Source organism: Protopterus annectens, chromosome 5.part0 (genome assembly GCF_019279795.1).
Source record: "Protopterus annectens isolate FY-2018-M chromosome 5.part0, PAN1.0, whole genome shotgun sequence".
NCBI lineage: Eukaryota > Metazoa > Chordata > Ceratodontiformes > Protopteridae > Protopterus > Protopterus annectens.
This window is the reverse complement of record NC_056735.1, coordinates 761,224,499-761,242,308: the sequence shown is the minus strand read 5'-3', so window position 1 is coordinate 761,242,308 and position 17,810 is coordinate 761,224,499.

Here is a 17,810-nt window from a genome sequence, read left to right as displayed (position 1 = left end):
GGCATAAGGAAAATTCTCAGGCCTCTAGGAATGACTTGATGATGCAGGCAGGCCTCCATATGGAGCCTTTGCCAATATAAACACTTCAAATTATAAAGGTCATTCTCCAGATTTTTAATCTCTACTTGAGATGGTATTCTTAAATAAGCAGGGCAAGACTCACCATTACATTTTTCAGATGATATGGCAGTCAATAAAGGATTACTTCCTTGCGAGAACAGCAATTTATGAATCCGATCATTATTACAGTGTCTATGTTGAGTTACTCCATCCATAGATTCTCCTGCAGTAGAATTAACAGGCATTGTCGTCATGGATCTCAAGGAGGACACAAATGTAATTCCAAGGTAAATGTAAAAATGACCTCCTTACAAGACAAAGCTGGAACTTCCGGAAGTAATAAAGTAGCATCAACAGAACAAAAAGTTCACAGCAGCCACGGCTTAAAAATCCACTATTTATTTCCAGCAAACAGACAGTAAGCGCTTCCACACTCACAGTTCTTCAGACTAATTTACACATCACAACTGCTCATTATTTAAAGTACATCAGCAGACTTCAGGAATCATCTATGCAAATTCCTAGATCTAAGGACAGGTTTTAAAGAAACCTTGTTATTTAAACCTGGTTTCCTATCAGTAAGAAATTTACATATCCAGTGCTGTTCCCTTTCTTCAGTGAAATTCACAAGGTCACCATCTCTAGGACCCATTTTAACTGTCTCAATTACTTTAAACTTAAAGTAATGTGATGAGCCTAGCTCATAAACATGTTTAGCAAGTGCATTTGTTAGATCAGCCTTCCTCAAAGCATATTTATGCTCACAAGTACGTTCATATAGCATCCTATTAGCCTTGCTAACATAAAAACTTTCATATGCCACACACGTAGTTGCATAGAAAATATTCGTAGTTTTGCAGCTGGCTGACCCTTTAAAAACATATTTTTTCTTATAAACTGGATGTATGAATTCATTCAGTCTATCTATGGAAGAGCAATGTCTACAGGAACCACAAGGATGTGTGCCTTCTAGCCTAGAACACACTTCCATATTATGCTCTGTATATTTATAATCTCTATAGCAGAGATACTGCTTAACAGATTTCTTGTTTTTGTTGGTGTAATTAGGTCTAACACCCACAACATCACAGATAATGTCATCCATTGTCAAGATATTCCAGTTTGCATCAATTGTCTGTCTAATCCTTCTAGAGTCACTAGCATAAGGTAGTACTAATGGAAGACTCTGTAGCTTCACAGTCTCAACCTGCTGTTCAACAGGAGATTCAGTTGAGAAATAAGAACGTGCTACAGTCAATCTCTTAGACTTGATGTCTTCTTTCATCTCACTTATTTCTTTTTTATTATAGCCTCTAGTCAGAAATTCAAGTGCTATCATATCTAAATCTGTGGAAAATCCATCAGCAGTACTATTCAGCTGAGATACCCTCATCCCTTGTGTTTTCATAATGTTTTTAAACATATTAGAGGGATGCATGCTATCACGTCTCAATATGTTGTTTCTCCTGGAGTGCTTTTTATACAAAGTAATTGATAAACACGTCATTTCATCCTTAGTTAAGCATACATCTAAAAAAAATCTCTGAATATGAGACAGTGCTAGTGAACTTTAGAAACTCAGTGGTTCTGTTCAGATACTCAATGAAATCATTCAGTTCATTCTCAGTCCCTCCCCATAGTAGAGCCACATCATCAACAAATTTCCTATAAAAAAGGACCTTTGATGTAAACATACAATCAAAAACAAATTGCTCTTCTCATCTTGCTAAAACCATGTTGGCGTAGCTATTGGCACAAGATGTGCCCATAGCTACGCCAACTTTCTGCAAATAATAATCCTGTTGAAAAAGAAACACATTATTAGTTGTTGATCTGACAACTATTCCTCTAGCCACACGTGAGGAACCTCCTCCGATGACGTCAACTATGTTGGTTCATGAGGGAGCTTAAACAGTACGCAGAGTGTGCCTTCTATTTTATCAGATGCAGCTTCTTCTTTCACGCAACAAGTTGTTTGCAGGAAGGCTACATCAGATAAACAGGTTTTTGGGAAACTTCAGATTCGTCTGATGGGAAAACAAATATGACAAAGAGAACTCAGCAGAGGAAGGAGCCAGAGCAGAGGGAGAAAGAGAGGATGACAATCATATGACGATCATGTGTCACGGAATCCCAAGCAAATGTGGAGCATGGCAGAGGGTCCTTAATCGTCAACCTCTCTGATAAGGTACTGTCACAAGCGGAGGTTTCTCTGCTTGAAAATGGACTTAACTTTATACCTGCTGAATGGTCTGATTTTTCGGACATTTCTTTGGGTTTAAGACTATTTGCCTGAAATGTTTCACTTAAGTTGTGCTTTGCAAACAGTTCTCTAATGAGCATGTTTATGTTTTAAAAAAAACAGTGTATATCAACCCATCATTGATTTTGTAGTTGATGTGTTTGTCAGGAAATGTGAGGATTAATTGTTTACTGGTTTTTCGGACACTCAGGATAGAATGTCCAAGGTGAAAGGCAAGGGAGCCTGCAGGATTTTTTGCAGGGGGGTGCAAACCCAGAGCCCCAACCACACAGCCCCAGAGCCCTGCCCACACAGCCCCACCCCCTCTACCCACACAGCCATTCCAGTGTCCCATTACTTGGATATTTCTCCCCATTTGTCATAGACACTGTTCAAGTCTCTCAGTGTGCATACTGTCTTATGCTTTACTTCTACAATGATTACAGATATTTTGATTTCTTTTACAACTTTTATTTCAAATTTTATAGCACAAACACTGACAGACATTTACTAAACCTAAACAAAGCAATAGTTTTACAATGAAAACAGAACTTAGCATTAAAATCTCTGCAGAAGTAAAAGTCATCTGAATAATTCCACATTAAAGAGATCTGAAACCAGTGAAGAGGTTATTGCTAGAAAACTTTATAGTTCAGTGTTTCATTTACAAATTCAGTGCCTGTTGCCCTTGAAGAATAAGTTGCCTATGTTACATTAAAAGAAATGGTAAGCTAGTATATTGCAATAGGGAATGTGTGGCAAGCTATAAAACAGGGTCATAGTTATTAAGTGTCTCATCCAAAGGAGGACATACTAAGGACTGCAGTACCATACCCCCTTAAAATACAAGTGTATATGCTGTAGGAATAGAACCTACAGGGCTTTGCATCAAGATGCAAGAATGCTACCTGGTGTGCTAACACTGCTTTAAAATTCTAGACCACAAAAATGATACCATTTTCTAAACAAGACAGTTGCACATTTTAAGCAGACTTAGCATGAGCAGCAGTAAACTTTTCTTCCCTTGAAGCTCACATTTCCTTGAAAATGCACTTGAATTTATTTCCAGCTGCTAGATTTAACTAGGGCATTTCTCTCTCTCTCTCTCTCTCTCTCACACACACACACACACACACACACACACACACACACACACACACACACCAGGGGTGGCTCGTCCTATCGGACTGCCGGACTGCAGCGCTCCCACCTAGAAAACAAACCAAAAAAAATCTGTAAAACAAAAAAAAATTCACTCTACGCATGCGCGGACAACTCAGACTGCCTTTATCAGCAGTCCGGATATGGAGAAAAAGGTACCCAGCAATCATTGCTGTGAGATACCAGGAATCTGTGCAGTGACGACCGCACAGAACAGAGGAACTCCGGACTGCTTCAGCCGCAGTCAGAATCAATGAGGAGGACTGAGCTGCTCTCGCGGGACTGTTAGTGCGCGGGCTTCTTGGACAAAGGCTTTAGGTGTTTGGATTGTGGGCTTGCTTCGCTTCGTGTGTGTGTGTGTGTGTGTGTGTGTAAAATGCCCCAGTTACTATATACTGGTGGCTACAGAGAACAAATGGTGGTGGGTAGAGATACTCAAGCTTGAACCCTGTACCTTGTATGCAGGTGTTAAGGACCTGAATTCCCTACCCACCACCATTTGTAAAAAAAAATTGCAGATTTTTGCCTCATATTTGATCTGATCTGTTCCTCATAATATCTGTGGTTTCTAAATATCGCAATGCTTGATATTTGATGGTGCAGTGGTAGCATTGTTGCCTCACAGCTGCAGGTTCTCAGGTTTGATGCTTGGCTGGGGTGCCTTCTGTGTTGGGTCTGTATCTTCTCCCTGTGTTTGTGTGGGTATGCTTTTGTGTCCTCCCATGTTACAAAAACATGTCTGCATTATTTCTTCCTGGGCCTCTGCTGAAAATAGTTTTTTTTTTGTTCCAAGTCAGATTGTCCAGATTAACAAATGTTAAAATAAAATTGACAGGCATTTGAATTTCAGACTTCAGGTTTCTGAATGTTTAATTCCGTACATATTGATGATGGTGCAGTGGTAGCATTGTTGCCTCACAGCTGTAGGTTTTCTGGGGTGCCTTCTCTGTGGAGTATGCATCTCATCCTTGTGTTTGTGTGGATTTGCTCTGGTGTCCTGCCATTTTACAAAGACATGTGTCTTCAGTATTTCTCCCTGAGCCTCTGCTGAAAATTGTTTTTGTTCCATCAGAAGTAAAGTTGACAGGCATTTGAATTTCAGACTTCATATTCTTCAGAAAAATACATAGTAACACAACCTTTTATTCTAGCAATTTTCTAAGTTTATAGGATGAATATTTGAAATGTGTCCTTATTTTTGGGACTGTATTACCCCATTATTGGCTTTGTCCAGGTTTTTTGTGCTAAGGTTGACAGCTATGGCAAGAACTGAATTCACTGAATATGTTTGAGGGCTGTATTCCCTCATTACTGGGTTTGTCCAGGTGTTTTGTGCTAAGAGGTTGACAGCTATGGTGAGAACTGAATTCATTAAATGATAACCATTTAAGTTTCAGTCTTCCTCTCTTTCACAAAACAGCTGATTTGGCATAGTGGTATGTTGCCCTGACTCTTTTGCACAGGGACCTTGGCAGTAAAATGTATGGTGGTAACACAGCATTTTATTCTAGCAACTTTCCAAGATTATACAAGCAATGTTTAATGTGTCCCTGGTTTTGGACCTTTTGACCCCCCCCCCCAATAAATTTGGCTTTTTCCAGATTTCTTGTGCTGCGAAGTTGAGATGCAGTTGAGTATTGAGTAGATTTTACATGGAGCTGAGAGCTGCAGGGGAAGAGAAGTTTAGTGCTGCTTATGCTAAGTCATCTTGCATTGTTAATGGCACAGCAGGTTATGTACTTGCTTTTGATGCAGAAGGTTGTTGGTTCTACTCCCACAAGGGGTGAATGCTGCCGTACTGAAAAAGTTAAGATACTAACTATGAGTCTGTTATCAGTTTGCCATTCATTTCCTATTGCAATATTACTAGCTTATCATTTTTAATGTAATATAGGCAATTTATTTCTCAGGGGCATCAGACACTTTATTTTTTGATGAAACCACGAAATATAAAGGTGTTTGCTAGCAGCAACCTCTTCATTGTTTACAGATGTATTTAATGTGGAATTATTTAGATGACTTTTTTACTTCTTCAGAGATTGTGCATATTTACTGATAATGGTGGACTGTAGAATTGTGCATATTTAGCGATAATGGTGGACTGTAGACTTTTATGATGGAAATGTTCTGGGCAGTTTTGTCATTATGGGTGCATGCGTTTTGTTTCATTGTTTACTGGAAAAATGTTCAAAACAATAGGAAGGTGTATCAAAGAGCACATGTATGTTTCATATGCAAGGGGCCTATGATTTGAAAACAGCCCAGAATTAATCTTTATCTGCCACTGGTAAAATGTATTCTCTTTGAACGTGGGTTTCAATGCTGTTTCAATGAATGTGAGTTTCAAGGGCAGAGAAGTTTTAATGCTAAGTTTGTTTAGCAGATGTCTTAGTGTTTGTGCTGTAAAATGCAAAATAAAACTTTCAAATAAAGTTCAAATCATAATAGAAGTAAATCAGTATGCACATTAGTGTTTATGGTAAATGGAGTAAAATAGCCAAGTAATGGATCATTGGAATGGCTGCAGGGGGAGGCTCCATTCGACCATGATTTTGTGAGGGGGAAGGGCAGCAAACTTAAAGACAGCCCCAGCTGAACTATACCTCCCAACTGTCCAGATTTTCAAAGAATGAATAGATTTTTGCTTCTTGTTTTTGGTTTGTTCCTCATAAAATATGTGGTTTTCTGGCAAATCATTTAGGAATTAAGTCACTAAATAATGACAGACTGAGTTTCGGCCTTCATAACCTTCAGAAAAATGCATGCTAAAGTAAGACCTGTTCTATCAACTGTCTCAGTTTATACAAGAGCAATTTTTAGTACTGTTTATATGTTCCCCCAATATATTTGGCCTTGTCCAGATTTATTGCATTAACAGGGTGAGAGGTACATGCAAATAAATTGCTTTATATAATTAGGCATAGCCAAACCTATCAACTGTCCCCGATTTTGGCTCAAAATGTTGCTCTTCCCCCTAATAATCCCTCCGCAAAATAGCAATTTTGGAAGAAAACATGGAGGGTTTACAATTAAGAAATAACTGTAATAATCGGAGTTATAGATTACTTTTATTTCAGAAATGCTTGTAGATTATTTTATTTTGTCAGCTGCTCAAGTTAGCAGTACTAATATTAAAGTGTTCCTTCTTTGACAGGTTCCCAGCTGTATTGTGTGGCTATTTTATATTTTTACATCACATTTTTGGACCATTTTTCATAAAATTGTGTTTTTTTTGGCAAATTAGTGACAAATCATTAAAGACTGAAGTTAGAAAATAATGACAGACATTTGAGTTTCAGATTTCATGCCATTCGGAAAATTCATACTAATGCAAGACCTATTCTATTATCTTTCTAAGTTTATAAGAGTAATATTTTACAAATTGTCTTTATTTTTGGGCCTTTGTCCCACTTCTTTGTATGGCTTTGTCCAGATTTCTTGCTCTGAGGTTGAGAGGTATGACAAATGTGTCAGGGCCATCACAATCAGCCAGAGACATTTCAAATTGTGACATACTTGTTGCACCCCACTCCACCATGTAGTGACTCTGGATGTGTCGAAGAAAGGCAAGGAGTAGTTATGCAGTGTAAATGTGCAGAGTATCCCCCCCCCATCCAAGGTAGACACAAGTACTAGAGTGGCTTTTCATATGTCCTTTATTTTTGCAGAATGGTCTGGTTTCTGTCATATTTTTTGTACTGTTGATTTACGCTTATTACTCAAAGTGCCTGTTGCTCTGTGTTTAAGTAGCAATACTTTAATGACCATCAGGTAAGCTTGGCTGAGATTGTAAAGTGCAAGTAAGCTTTAATAAGCATACTGTTAAAGAATTGCCAACATTGAAAGCCTTTCTGTTGGGCCATGTAGAGAATACTTAACTAGATAATGTATAAGCCTTGGGTATTGAAATGCATATGACAGTATTTGTAATAAAGGACAGGATTGCATTATTTTAAGAAGCTCATTACACTTGGAGACTTCCAGTCATCTCTGCAGGCTTTACCCATAAACTAAACAGAATGCCAATTGTGTGGTCCATAACCTGTACAGTATCCTTTTAAGCAATGTATCTTGAGCTTATTTCTTGTTAGCTTTTCATTTTTTACTTTGATCATGTTTTCCCCATGAAACAAGTAGATAGTTGTCAGGCAGCAGGTCTTTTTTTGGATAAGAAACATTTTTACAAGTGGGGGCATCAGAGATTTCTACTTTCAGCATGTTACTTGGTACTTCAATAAAGCTGAATATAAATTATAATTAGAACTGCAGTGCAAGAAGTGGTTTGAGTTGAGTGCTGCTTGTTTTTCTTATACTTGATTTTGACTGATATTCCATTAATGTATTTAAAAAGTAATTTATTTTTTCATGCCTCACAACCTTTTTGTTTCCGTCTAGATATTAAGTAAGCTGTCATGCAGCCAATGCATTGAAATATTTTTATTCTCTACACTTCATTTTGTCTTGATTGGACTCTCATAATGATGGTTTGGCACTCAGGGCAGTGTATTTAGTTAGTTTTTGTGGTTTTGAGCATAGCTCCTCCCCTTTCTAGTTGGTCACACCCCTTCCCACTGACCCCACCCATTCAGCTGTCTCCTGCAGCTCCACTTTGATTTGAAGTCACCAGCCACCACTGACACACACACACCTCAACTTCTTAGTGCAAGAAATCTGGACAAAGCCTAAAATAAACAGGGATAGATTATAAATATTTCTTTCATGAACTTATAAAATTGCTAGAAAAACAGGATTTGTGCTGGTATGCATTTTTCTAAAGGATATTATGTCTAAAACTATTTAGCAACTTCAAATTTTTAAGAGGAATATGGGGCAAAAATCTGGACATTCTGCAAAAACCTGGACAGCTGAGGGGTATGCTTCCTCCCTTTTATACACACACACACACACACACACACACACACACACACACACACACACACACATACACACACACACACACACACACACACACACACACACACACACAGGCCCCAAACTAGGGACACATTTAGAAAGTTGGTAGAATAACAGGATTTGTTTTTGAATATATTTTCTGAAGGATATCAAGTCTGAAACTCAAATGTATGTCATTTATTTAATAACTTTAATCCTTAGCTCATCCCAGTGATTTGTCAAAAACAGAATTTCAATGAGGAACAGAACAAAATATAATGCAAAAATCTGGACATTCTGTAAAAATCTGTACAGTTGAGAGGTATGAGACACACACATTCATCCCCCTACCACCTTAGAAAGTGGATAGAACAACATGTTTTGCATAAGTATGCATTTTCTGAAAGAGATGAAGTCTAAAGCTCAAATGTCTGCCATTATTTTCTGTCCTCAATGATTTGCCAGAAAAACACAATTTTATGAGAAAGAAACTGAAAATATGAGGAAAAAATCTGGATAATTGCATGGCATGAAACCCCCCCCCCCCTACACACACACACACACACACACACACACACACACACACACACACACACACGCACACACACTCCTACCTCCCTCTTTCTCTGTCTACGCGGTCAGTAACATTCTCACAGGGCTCTTACACCCCAAATCACCAAACAATGTCTCTGTTATCAGGACAAACTCTACATTAACATTTTCCTTAGACAACCTACACATGTACGGAAACTAAAGACATCCTGTATTTTTAAGCAATGGCTTAAGCTCCATGAATGCTTCTGCCATCAAGAAAAACTTCCACATTCGAATTTTCTTGGATATCAAATGCTAGTCTATCCTCAAAAAATTAAGTAAAACTAAAATGCATTACATTTTTTTCCCAAGACTAAGCTTGTATCTCTAAGGAGTATGTCTTTCTTTTGAGGAGAAAGCTTTATCAAATCACACACACACACACACACACACACACACACACACACACACACACACACACACACACACACACACACACACACCATACCTGTCAATCTCTTAGCACAAGTAATCTGGACAAAGCCTGTTATAATGTTGGGGACAAAGGCCCTAAACTAGGGACACATTTAGAAAGTTGCTAGAATAAAAGACTTTGCATTAGAATGCATTTTCTGAAAGATACAAAGTCTGAAACTGAAATGCATGTAATTATTTATTAACTTTAATCCTTAGCTCATCAAAAAAATATAGAATTTTCATGAGGAATAGACCAAAAATGTAAAGTAAAAATCTGGACATTCTGTGAAAATCTGTACAGTTGAGTGGTATGAGTCACACATATAAATCCCACCTCCTTAGAAAGTGGATAGAACAAATCTTTTGGGTTTCTAATACCGTGACAGGAATATACCCCATTCCTAGGTCAAAGTACAATGAAAGTTCATAAAATCATTACTGTTGCAATCTTTGATGTCAGCCAAAAGTGCTCTTCTCAGCACCTCCAATGTGCATAGTAATGACTCCTGCTGCAATTTGTATGGCGTTACATGTATCTAAATATGGCTGTAAATTATTTTTTTAGAAGACCTGTTGCTCCTACTACTACTGGAACTATCTGGGTATCTTTCTTCCACATTGCTCTAATTTCTGCCTGCAAATTTTGTTCAAAACTACACATTTAAAGCATATTCTTCCAAGAGGTACTATATTGTACAAGGAATATAATTTAATACAATCAGAAAGGTGAATCAAAGAACCGCATACATGTATGCATGGCACTAAAATATGTACGGAGCCTATGGTTTGAAAACAGCCTAGAGGTAAGCTTAGTCCTCCACTGGTTAGATGCAAAATGAATGTGGGTTTTCATGCCATTTCAATGAATGTGAGTTTCAAGGGCAGAGAAGTTTACTGCTCATGCTAAGTCTGTTTACATTGCGAGACAGTATTGTTTGTTTAGCAAATGGCCCAGTGTTTGTCCGAAACTCGTGTCTATCATTATTTAAGTTTTACATTCCTCATAAATTTGCCAATTTGTAAAATTTTTAGTTTTTAGCTCATGCTATAGAATCTTCAGAGTTTATTTTCAATATGTTTGATGTAAAAGTTTATTGAACAAAATGTGGAATGGTACTGCAGTGCGAACCAGGAATAACATAAAAGTACTAAATAAATTCCTTAACACAAACATTAAAGTACTTTGATGTGTATAACCCATTTACATTACATCAAGGTATACCTTTCATATCAGTGTAAAAAAAAAAATCCCAGTATAACCCTTATAGCCTTATCTTAGCACATATATAACATATTAGATACCCATTTCAAGAAACGTATGTACATGGATAAATGGAATATCTCAGGGTTTTTTTTTGTGCAGTACATGAAATATCTTGTAATGCAGGGTTAGGGAACTTGCTTGCCACTATTCACAAAACTTGTTTCTTAAATAGAACCCCATGTATTCTAATACAATTGCCCATACACACACACACACACACACACACACACACACACACACACGTATATATGCATTTCATTTATTTTAACTCATAATTAGAAACATTCTGTGCTTAAGTGACTGTTGTAGAGACTCCTCTGATAGTACAGTTAAGTATTTTGAATGACCAGTTAATAAACAGTAGTATATTTACCTTTTCTGAATAATGCAAAATGCAGTACCATATGTAGTGTAGTGAAAAGAGAAAGAATGGAAGCAGTACTTTCTGTACAAGTTTAAACTGGAGAAAGGGAGCTCCATTTAATCCATTAGTGGCTCTGTGTAACACAATGCCCTTGACATATTATATGCCTGTTTACTAAATTGCAAGTAGGCCATCTTACCAGGCTAGAAACTACAATTCCTGAACTGCAGGTTTATTTGTATAATAATATGGAAATAAACCCTCCCAATACTAGATGGTAATTATGTTTATGCCAGTCATGTGGTGCAGTAAATAATTCTGCAAGAAAACATCCTATTGCATATCGCTCAAGAGCATATGTTGACCGTTAAGGAAGATATGCTCAGAGTGAAACAGAAATGTTTGTATGAAATTTTCCTTAGCATTTTATTAGTAAAGAGCGGAAACTACTCAATTTGTCTCTCAAACGCACCACTTTAACATGTTGGCACCAGCCTTGAAGCTTAGCTGACATTGATTCTTTTCTGTGTAAAAGAAAAAATACCAGAAGCTTCTTTCTTGTGATACAACATACCTTAAGTGCTGCACACACGAGTCTGGATCCGATAAAAAGAGGCTAAAGCTCATTCTGGTCACAAAAACGTACAAATCTCATCCACACTAGCAATCTGGATAGCCCTTGTCTCTATGCCGTGCTGCGCAACTGTCAAAGGTCATAAAGGCAGGAGATGCAGTTTGAGGAGGAATTAAGGCTTGCTCGTCATAAGCATCATATGAGTGCAACCTCTAATAGCATATCAGCATCTCCTCAGGCTCCAGTCCAAACCACCGTGATGCAGGTTTAATGGAAAAAAAAGTAAACCAAGTCCAAAAAGAAGCACCAGTAGCCAGAAAGAGTTGAACAGATGTAGGAACTTTAATAAATACACATGAAATCACTCGCAAAAAAAAAAAATTCAAAGTAAGTTGAAATCGAAAAATGTGCGGTTTTACCAGTACATTTTTCGATTTCAACACGTATCATTCATCATCAGATAAATTAAGAAAATCCAGGGGGGTGCAAGTGCACCCCCTTGCACCTGCCTGTGGGTGCCCTTGGTGAAAGGACATGATTTTTATGATTTAACTAAAGAAAAGAGGTCTGCTTTGACAGCACTTGAGTCAGATCATTCTTTGGTCATAAAGAATGCTGACAAAGGGGGAGCCACTGTTTTAATGCATCGTGATTTTTATATAGAATCTATACATAATATGCCTTCTGATTCGAGTATTTATGATAAGGTTGACCAGGATTTTATATGGGATGTGCAATGTTCTATTTTTTTCACGATACGTGATTATATAGATAATTTTTGTTTTACTGAGCAATTAGCTGATTATTTCAATATGGAACATCCAGTGATACCAGTGTTTCAGGGTCTCCCTAAAATACACAAGAGCTTGATTTCACCACCTCTGAGACCCATAGTCTCAGGTAGGAAATGGCTTACAGAGCCTTTTTCAATATATATAGACAAGCAATTGTGACCTGTTCTTAATAGGATACCTACAGTACTTAATGATACTAGACAATTTCTGAAAGATCTTAGCTCTTTTGTGAAGGAGAAAACTTTTGTGTTAGATATTATGAATATAAGGGTGAAATTAATTATGTTGTAAATATGCTGAAAGAAAAAGTTTGCTTGAATATATGTATAGAGTTTACACTGTGCATTCATACTATATGTATAACAGACAGGCTTCTCTTCACAGCATCAGGAAATGCCTAAGAAAGCAATACTGGAAAACAAGCATTACATGATTTTCTCATGTTTGTAACAGACATCCTTTTTTATAAATTCAGCAATACGTGATGTTTTTCTAGTAGGAACAGCTTAAACAGATGTTTCCTTTCAGAATGGCATCCTCACATCAGCAAAAGTGCTTACATCACAAAAGGGCAATAGAAAAGTCTAAAAACAGACATTATGTGACTTCCCAGGAAATGTGTTCGTGACTAGCTTTCTATATAGCAGTTCAGTTATGTGAGAGAAGGACAGAGAGAAGGACAGAGAGAGGTATTTTGTAGAAGTCATCATTCATATCTGTAATGAAGGAAAACTTTGTAAATATATGCTACAAATCTGACAGACTACGTGTGGTTTGTTATAAAATAAGTTATCTGTAACTGTGCTGCAAAATATATTTCTTTATCAGTGTGCAATTTGAAAGGCTTGACAGATGGAGTCATGATGTGTCTCTGATTCAGCAGTAAACAGCACAGCAAGACTGTGTGTCTTAAGAAGACTTCAAATCCCACAGTAAGCAAGCACCAAGAAGCAAGCAGCAGTAAGCAGAGAGCAGCGCAATATATAATTTTTCATTTTGATTTAGAGAATGTTTTGTTAGTGACATTGGATGTAGAGTCACTATTTACCTGTATTCCAAGTCATGAGGGTCTGAACATGATTAAGTCATTTTTGACTTTGCATAGTGATTATGATGTGAAACAGATAGATCTTATCTGTCTGTTTCTGGAATTAGTACTGACTAATAATGTGTTTCTTTTTCAACAGGATTATTATTTGCAGAAAGTTGGGCACATCTTGTGCCAATAGCTACGCCAACATGGTTTTAACAAGATGGGAAGAGCAATATGTTTTTGACTGTATGTTTACATCAAAGGTCCTTTTTTATAGGAGATTTGTTGATGATGTGGCTCTACTATGGGGAGGGACTGAGAATGAACTGAATGATTTCATTGAGTATTTGAATAGAACCACTGAGTTTCCAAAGTCCACTAGCACTGTCTCATATTCAGAGATGTTTTTTTTTAGATGTATGTTTAACTAAGGATGAAATGGTGTGTTTATCAACTACTTTGTATAGAAAGCCCTCCAGGAGAAACAACATATTGAGACGTGATAGTATGCATCCCTCTCATATGTTTAAAAACATTATGAAAACACAAGGGATGAGGGTATCTCGGCAGAATAATACTGCTGATGGATTTTCCACAGATTTAGATATGATACCACACGAATTTCTTACTAGAGGCTATAATAAAAAAAGAAATAAGTGAGATGAAAGAAGACATCAAGTCTAAGAGGTCGACTGTAGCACGTCCTTATTTCTCAACTGAATATCCTGTTGAACAGCAGGTTGAGACTGTGAAGCTACAGAGTCTTCCACTAGTACTACCTTATGGTAGTGACTTTAGAAGGATTAGACAGATGATTGATGTGAACTGGAATATCTTGACAATGGATGACAGAATTTGTGATATTATGGGTGTTAGACCTAATTACACCTACAAAAACAAGAAATCTCTTAAGCGACGTCTCTGCTATAGAGATTATAAATGTACAAAGTACAATATGGAAGTGTATTCTTGGCTAGAAGGCACACATCTCTGTGGTTCCTGTAGACATTGCTCTTCCATAGATAGACTGAATGAATTCATACATCCAGTTTCTAAGAAAAAATATGTTTTTATAAAGTGCCAGCCAGCTACGAATATTATCTATGTAGCTACGTGTGTGGCATATGAAAGTTTTTATGTTGGCAAGTCTAATAGGATGCTATATGAACGTATTTGTGAGCATAAATATGCTTTGAGGAAGGCTGATCTAACAAATGCACTTGCTAAACATGTTTATGAGCTAGGCTCATCACATTACTTTAAGTTTAAAGTAATTGAGACAGTTAAATTGGGTCCTAGAGGTGGTGACCTTGTGAATTCCACTGAAGAAAGGAAACTACACTGGATATATAAATTTCTTGCTGATAGGAAACCAGGTTTAAATAACAAGGTTTCTTTAAAACCTGTCCTTAGATCTAGGAATTTGCATAGATGATTCCTGAAGTCTGCTGATTGGTTTGTTTGTACTTTAAATAATGAGCAGTTGTGATGTGTAAATTAGTCTGAAGAACTGTGAGTTTGAAAGCGCTTACTGTCTGTTTGCTGGAAATAAATAGTGGATTTTTAAGCTGTGGCTGCTGTGAAATTTTTGTTCTGTTGATGCTATTATATTTTCTGTTGCCTGAGTAGTTGTGCTAAAAGTTTTTCTGCTCTAGAGTTATTTTCAAAACACAGTTGCTTTTTATAAACAAACAGTTGCTTAACTGCAATCTTTCTAAACTAATGCATATTATCAAGGTAATCCCTAATTTTCTGTTTAGTATTCTGCAGTTGCTTGACTATGGTTTTATTTTACTTGGCACATAGTCTGAAATAGTTATTGAGTGTGTATTAAGACCTTCAGTTAGATGCACACATTCCTGTGAACTGTAAATTCTTTGTAGCCTAGCCCAGTTTTTGTATCTTGGGAGTAATATGTGAATTCACTTCAAGTGAGTATTGAATTCACATCTTCCATGCTACATATTTTCATAAATGTCTTCAGAAATCTACTCTCTTTTGTTATGCTTTCCCTTCTGTCCCCACAGACACATCTGCACTGCTGTAAATCAAATTCCAGTCCCCACCCATAAGTAATATTCCTTTCTGAAAGCTGATTATTTTTCTCAGAATTTTCTTAAGCTCCATTACAGCAGTTTTAGGTGGAATATAAATACATGCAATGTAATCCACTTCCCTTGCCAGTAGCCCCTTACTACTACAAATCTACCATTATTATGTCTTTCATTCTCTTCTACCACTATTGGAGTTCCTCTTGGAGTTAATATAAGTACTCCTCTTTTACTTTGTCACAGGTTTTCTGTTGAATAACCACCCTGAAGACCTTTATTTATCAAAATCACATGTTCGTTTCTTCCCAAGGGTGGTCTCCTGTAGCATAGCTATTTGCACTCTTTTTAAATATTTTTTAATATAGTTCACTTCTCTTTCTTTTTTGTATTTTATCTGTGAGACCATTGACAAAAGATATTATAAAAAGCACAATTGTATTAGAAATTATTATTATTCCCACTTTTTATGTATAACAGCTTTCTTGTTAAATCTCTAGTTACGGCTTTTGTGTTACATGCATACACTATTTGGCAGGTTGAACTTTTATAAAGTTGTTTCTTGTCATATCCATCTGAGCCTATGTCACATCTTACAAAACTTTTTGTTTTATTGAAAGCCTTCAAACAAAAAAATATACCCCCAATATCCCCTTAAAACCTATTAACTTAATATTAACACACAAACTATGTAAATATTAAAATATCATAGTTTTACCCTCCTAATAGGAATAAATGTCCCAAACTGACAGCCACAGTCTTGACTTGAGTTAACTTAAACAAAATGTTATCCATGCTAAGATGCATGGTGCAGCCTGTGCTTCAACTAAGTGCTTTCTGGTTTTGTCTTATTGTTATAGGTCTCCCAGCTAGAAAAATACTTGAATGCCTTCAGGGTACATTATTTCCTAGCCAATTTCTCTTTATCAGATTATCTCCATGGAGACATAAGGACAAGATACAAAATTGTTGCTAAGCATACATTTATTTGCTCTAAAAACCCTTATAATGTTCAATATTCCTTTTCATTTACTTGTGTTCTCTTAAAACGTGTTACTAGATCAAGCTAAGGGCCTTAACCCAGTCATTCCTCCATGCAAGAATGAGAAAAAGCACATTCATTTTTCTTTTGTCATGCTCTTTTAACCAGATTTTTTTACACTGCAGTACCTAAATTTCTTAAAACTGAACAAGGAGAAAGAGAGAAGGGAGGAAAGAAAAAGAAAAAACAGAAGCACCTGCTTACGATAGTATCCCCATTACACTTAAAAAGAACTGAGAAAGTTTTACTTTGTAGAGTGTAAAGAAAATCATACACTATAAAAATAGTACTATTAAGAAAAAAGTATTTTATTTACAGTTAACTTTCTCCCTCATCTTCCCCTCCTCTAAGCATTTTTCCAAACATTAATGACATGAAGTAGGGCATACACTGTAGAGTCCCCCACAGGTGCAACATAGTCCAAAAAAGTCCAATATTTCAAGATTGTCTTGTTCTGTCATAGGTTCATAGAGGCATACTAGGCTACTACCCTGAATTACTTTTTTTAAGCATAGCCAATAACCAGAGGTCAAAATCAAACTCAGTACCTTGTTTCTATAACGTGAAACCTGTAACCATTATGCCAAACCCACCATATTTCACAAATATAATTATTGCTTTGTAATCCCACATTTATCAGTTTCCAAGTTACTGGTTTTGTTCCTGTTCACATCCATCTCCCAAATCCTGTCCCTGCTTCATTTCCAATGTACTCTTGATTCTTCATGTCAACTCTCATGCTCCCTCCTTCTCTCCAGCATTTTCTGTTGAAACATTGGAAAAGGTTTCACTGACACAGTCTCGCTATAGTTTTTACTACCAAAAGAACTTCTTTTTCTTCTTCTTCTTGTTTTGGCTGTTCCCGTTAGGGGTTGCCACAGCGGATCATCTGTTTCCATTTCTTCCGGTCCTCTGCATCATGCTCTTTCACACCAACCACCTGCATGTCCTCTCTCACCACATCCATAAACCTTATTTTAGGCCTTCCTCTTTTCCTCTTACCTGGCACCTCCATCTTTAGCATCATTTTCCCAATACACCCAGCATCCCTCCTCAGCACATGTCCAAACCAACACAATCTCACCTCTCTTGCTTTGTCTCCAAACCGTCCAACCTGAGCTGACCCTCTAATATACTGATTCCTAATCCTGTCCATCCTAGTCACACCCAGTGCAAATCTTAACATCTTTAACTCTGCCACATCCAACTCTGACTCCTGCCTTTTTGTCAATGCCACCATCTCCAATCTGTATAACATAGCTGGTCTCACTACCCTCTTATAGACCTTCCCTTCCACTCTTACTGGCACCCGTCTGTCACAAAT